A 6,157-nucleotide genomic window follows, 5' to 3' on the forward strand; every position below is an offset into this window, starting at 1 on the left:
GATTGTAGTGTAAACTAATAGGAATAGAAAAAATATTTTTAGAGCTTATGTATTTGTAAGAATGTTGAAGTATATTTTAAACTAGCTTCTGCCTGCGAGTTTGTCCGCGTAGAATAGGAACAATTCTGTTATAAATGATTTTTGTAAAACTTAATGTTTACGCAGGACACGCAGCGGAAGCTTTCAAAAGAAAAAAAAAACCGATTTGGAACATTCTTTATTGGTGCTCCGCTCCTATTGCTCTTAGCGTTATGACATATAGCCTATAGCCTTCCTCGATAAATGGGCTATCTAACACTGAAAGAATTTTTAAATCGAACCAGTAGTTGCTGAGATTAGCGCGTTCAAACAAACTCTTCAGCTTTATAATATTAGTATAGATAAGGTTATCATTGTAACCTTATATATCAATTATTTTAACATACTTTATAAAAAAAAACAAGTGTTCTTAATTGTTACGTCATATTATTATTTGATTTTGATAACCACTTATATTACTAAAATACTTAAATTTTCAAAACAATTTTTTAACTTCATAATATGTTATCTAATAGATTGTATACATAATTGACAGTGTGACAAAATCAAATACCATTTAATAAATGTGTGGAATTCGAACACGACGTGAACGTAATTGAACAGTTCGTAAGTGAAACAAATCGTAGTCTAAATATTAGAACCTGATTAAGGTACTTAGAGCTGTTTCAGCGGTTATGGATAAAGTTCATTCTTAATTTCTGCCCCTTTTTACTATACTTATACTTACGAGCAGTACGTTACGAATAGACTAACTGCGCGAGGTAAAAATGTCATAAGATATCTTTCAACTCAACTAATAAACTACAATTTTAGATTCAAAGGTAGCCCGCGTAAGAAGAATGCAGAAATATGTCATATGTCACGAATAAAGTGAAATTCGACGGTAAAAAAACGAATGTGCTTTAGACCAAGCGACTGAAGTAAAACTTCTTTAGTTCCTCCTACAGTTATATACGAAACGTAACTCTCTCTCTTTCTATCTTCACTAACTTATATTTCCCCTCTACTACATACTATCCTCTCAACTTCCGTGCGCCTCGCCGTATCACACTTTTCGTAAAGCTCTCTCACGCATTCTCAGCTTACCCCCAAGTCAAGCGCGCGTAAAGAAGTTTTAGTTCAATAATAATAACAATCATCTATCATGTTAAATCCTAACTATACTTGTTTTTGAGATATTTCATGTTTATTTCTTTAACCTATATTATTTCTTAAAAATAAATTTCGTACACTACTAAAAGAATTTACATTAGTAGCTTAATCATATATTTCTGTTCATCGCCTGTTGATACATTATTAATTTGAAGCCGGTACGAATCGCTAGTTTGATACAAATAGAAAAATATAATTAACCAGTGTTTGCGTTCACTATCTTACTAACGTGTTCCATTAATCAAATAAAACTATGGCGCCAGTGACGGCGCGTTAATTACACATTCTGAACATACTACATAGATATTGAATTTATTGATTGTATCTATAGTTCTTTAAAAATATTTTTTATATATTAATTATGTTGACATTTTAATGAACTATTATATGCTAATTCTGTAAAAAAATATACTAACGTATTTTTGTCATCTGTCTGAGTGATCGCAGTAACTGGTTGTTACGCCAGCAGACTTAAGTTCGATTACCGTTCATCCCAAATGTTCCATCCCAATGTTCAACCTTAATTTTCAGCGTCACATTTTTAAAATATAATTGACTAGTTAAGTAGAAGTGCCATTATGAGAGTAATCAAAGCCCACAAAAATACGAATGACATGGTAAAATAGGTTTATTTAATTCTCAGTACACGGAATGACTGTATTAGTTTGAAATAATTTATGTATTTGTTGTTATACATAAAAATGTTACGACATTTTAGAGTATTGATTTCATATACTACACAGAAAAACCAACAATAAATAATAAAAAGAATATTTTTCTACTCAAATCTATCAATCTAATCAACACTTCCTCGAATATAATATAACTTTAATGAAAACCAAATTGCATTCATCAAACACGTCCTAGCATCCGATGTGACGTCACCGATAGAAGGAAATTAACCGTTGGTGGTGGACTTGCAACTTACTATCGGCTAGCGACGACGAATAAATAATTCATAGTTCTTTATACGCAACTAGCTTTCCGCTTGCGGCTTCTCCCGCTTGGGTTATGCGTTTTTTCCTTTTACATTTTCTCTCATTATTATATTACAGCCTATGTGGTTTAGTGATAACGTAACATTCTCCTAGAAATTTTTTTTTTAAATCGGTACAGACGCTTTAGTCTATTACATACTAACAAATAATCAAATTTGCTCCCTTTATAATATTAGTAGGTATATAAAATACGTGTATAATTAAAATTTTCATATTATCTGTATTATTATATTATATATACTGTATTATATCTTATTCTACATATTATTTATACTATCTTTTCCTTTGGTAAATAAAGTCGATTAAGAAAAATTTTTGTAAAGACTAATCGCATTAAACTAAAAAAGAGGTAAAATGAAAACGAATCTTAGAAAGCTAAAATTACAATTTCAAGAATCATTATCTAGGTGTCAAAAACATCTCTAAAACCAATTTGCGTGCTTGAAAATAACGTACACATCTTCGTTAATGGAACTTACACAAAAATTTGTAGAAATATGTAAATTTCCTAAATTTATCTGAATCAAATTCATCTAAATACAAAATTAATCGCTTACAAATATTTTAAAGCACTCGAACCAACCAGATCTTATAAATAAGCCATCAATTTATTTTTACAAACACGTTCACGGCAACAATTATGGGTCAACAGCCGCTCTACTTTGTTATAATGGTCTGATCTGGCCTATCCATCGCTCCACCCGTTACCATTGTGGGTAATAAAGTGATTAATTCAGGACAGAAATGCGGTCCAGCGATCCGTTTGAAATTAAGGCCAATGCGAACTATTTGCGTCATCGACTTATTGTCCAGCATCATTAATTCATACACGTACACAGAACATTATTAAATATATATGTAACACTCTCACTGTTGATATATAATGAAATATTTTTATCGGAATCATAGTTCCAATCAGAATAAACAAATTACATTAGTAAATAATAACTACTAATGGAAAAATAATAGTCGAATCAAACAACGTTAACTAAAATGAAATAAATAATTTAACATTTATGTAATTTTTCGTCAAGTTGTACCTATTATTTAAAAATGATTATTATAATACGATTAATGGAAATATTAAAAATGTCATTTTATTATAAAAATTATAAACCACGTTATTATAACCGTTACAGTACTAACTTTTATAGTAGAGTTCAATGAACTCAAATTACTTAGATGCGTGCACATGGAACAATCGTATTTATCACTGAAGAAATTGACGCAATATGATAACCGTTAATATATTATATATTACATACATACAATGCAATGGATTTTTATATAAAGCAAGTTTTATATGAGATTGAATAATATTCATTAAGTTTTAAAACTAACTTAATTTTACTTGAATAATAAATAAATAATAATAACGAATTTATACTTTATAAAGCTACCTTATATACAAAGATATATAACATAGAAATACATTTCGTTAATTGATATAAGTAACCTAAAAGTAAGTACTGAGGTTGTGTAAACATAATTTCCAATGTAATAAATTGTCCACTTACTCTAAGATTTCTGCAATGGTCTATTTAGAGTTTAGACTACATTTTCTTCACTAGTTTTGTAATTTTAAGACCCTTCTAACTGCGCGACAGTCAGCCCACGTGGTCGCCCACTCGTACAAGTACAAGATTTCTTCTACGACAAGTCGTAGTGTCTAGCTAATGCCGTGTTAATCTTGCAATGTAACTTTCTAGTGTCTTCGTATTGAACGTTTCATTCGTGCTGTAGCGTCGTTTTTCTAAGTGATATTATCATTTGTTCCGACAGATATTTATATTCGATTAATTAGTAGAAATTTTAAAACTATTTCTGTTTGACACGAAAGTGACATAATAACGATTAATAAATAGTATGTTATTATAAGAATTATTATTGTACTGACTAAAGAAAATGTGTAAAAACAACTTTTATTTAAAACTTACTCTGCCACTGTCATAATTAGAAAAATATTTTTTTCTCAAAATTTTATCAATCTAAAATGGATATAAAAATCTTTATACATATAATTTTTTCTCGTTTTAAATCTAACATCATAACTACTATATTTTCCCACTAGCAGTTAACTTGTCACCGAGTATAAAGTCGTATTTTAAGAACGACACAATTTGTCACACTAACCGCATCTGGTATCTACATTTCATTATTAAAGCTTTCGTTAAAATAATTATACACGTCTTATATTCCTTGTTTATTTTAGAAGTTTAATCAACAAAACCATGTTTTACTTTATAACGACGCTCTACTTCAGATGTGTTTACTTTTATACATTAAAATAATGTTGGTTTTTTAATTAGGTTCTTTTACGCTCAGTTCTCGGCAATGTGTATTATATTGTTTTAATAATATGATATAATGGAACTATGCTTCTGAACAAGACAATGTTAGTTATACTAAAGGTAGGAAGAAAATAATGACATTTATTTTTGTGTCATTATATATAGTACCTACTTAAACTTTTCGTCACTACAGATATGTATAGAATTGTCTGAGTTTTTTTTATCCTCCTAATTCATTCGTTGTCCATATCTAGAATTATACATATTTGGAATCAAGCACTTGCTTTTCTAAAAAGAGGAAAAAGGCAAAACCCCTCAATACTGACTAATTGTATATTATTCTGTATATGGTAGAGAGCAACACAGACAATACTGAAAAAATCATCCTCGAAGGAATTGAAACTTTGAGCAAAAGTTCGTAATTTTTGAAGTTAGAAACACGGGAATCCCATCAGACACACGACTGTCCGCTATTTTTTTCTTTTCTATGTATAACAATTCAAAACTAAAAGAATAAACTACGAGTATCACGAAATATCAACAGTCCAGATAGAAAAATAAAACTCACTGCTTATTCAATACGTGCTTTGTTGATTCTGTTCTATTTTACTTGCGTTAAGTTTTGATATGTGATATATATGATCGTGCTGTGTGGCTACGGCACTAAAGAATTTAGCCACCCCCTCTCTTCCCGTGGGTGTCGTAAGAGGCGACTAAGGGATAACAAGGTTCCACAACCACCTTGGAACTTAAGAAGCCGACCGATGGCGGGATAACCATCCAACTGCTGGTTTTGAAATACACAGGCCGAAGACGGGCAGCAGCGTCTTCGGTGCGACAAAGCCAGTCCTGCGGTCACCGACCCGCCTGCCCAGCGTGGTGAGTATGGGCAAAACACATGAGTTCACGTTATTTTTGGCGTAAACTTGTGGAGGCCTATGTCCAGCAGTGGACTGTATAGGCTGTAATGATGATGATGAAGTTTTGATATTTGCCAGATTAGTTATCTTCGCTTCTATGACCCATATTGTGAAGTTTTATAGCCTAATCCCTTCCACGATAAACATTTTTTGACAGTATGTCGTAAAATAAAATTAATTCGATTTTCAAAAAAGTCTGAAACAAATCCTTCACGTTTTTTTATTATAATGGTTTTCTCAATATTAAAACCATAACAATGATATACCTACTATTTCTTGAATATTCTTATATTCAAATCACAGGCACTCTATGGCAAACACATCTAGTTCAGTTTAGTTCAGTTCAACCTATTGGAGTCCACTGCTGGACATAGGCCTCCCCAAGTTTGCGCCAGACATCCCGGTTTTCCGCAGTCTTCATCCAGCTCATACCGGAACAATTATGGAAAAAAATAGGCTATTTATATAAATGTAAAAATCAATTGATGTTCATTAGTCTCGCTAAAACTCGAGAATGGCTGGCCTGATTTGGCTAATTTTGATCTTGAAATGTTTGTGGAAGTTCAGGGAAGATTTAAACGGTGAGAAACATAAATAATAAGTAACGTTAAATACCAAAAACGACAATTTAATTTTCCAAAATGTTCCTAAAGGTGAAATTTGATGTCTTCTCAAAAACATTGTCAATTGGCTGTCAAATACTTATAAGTGCGTTCAGAAAATGTTTTGTCTATATTTTTCACAAATACGATATACG

Source organism: Melitaea cinxia, chromosome 17, assembly GCF_905220565.1.
Source record: "Melitaea cinxia chromosome 17, ilMelCinx1.1, whole genome shotgun sequence".
NCBI lineage: Eukaryota > Metazoa > Arthropoda > Insecta > Lepidoptera > Nymphalidae > Melitaea > Melitaea cinxia.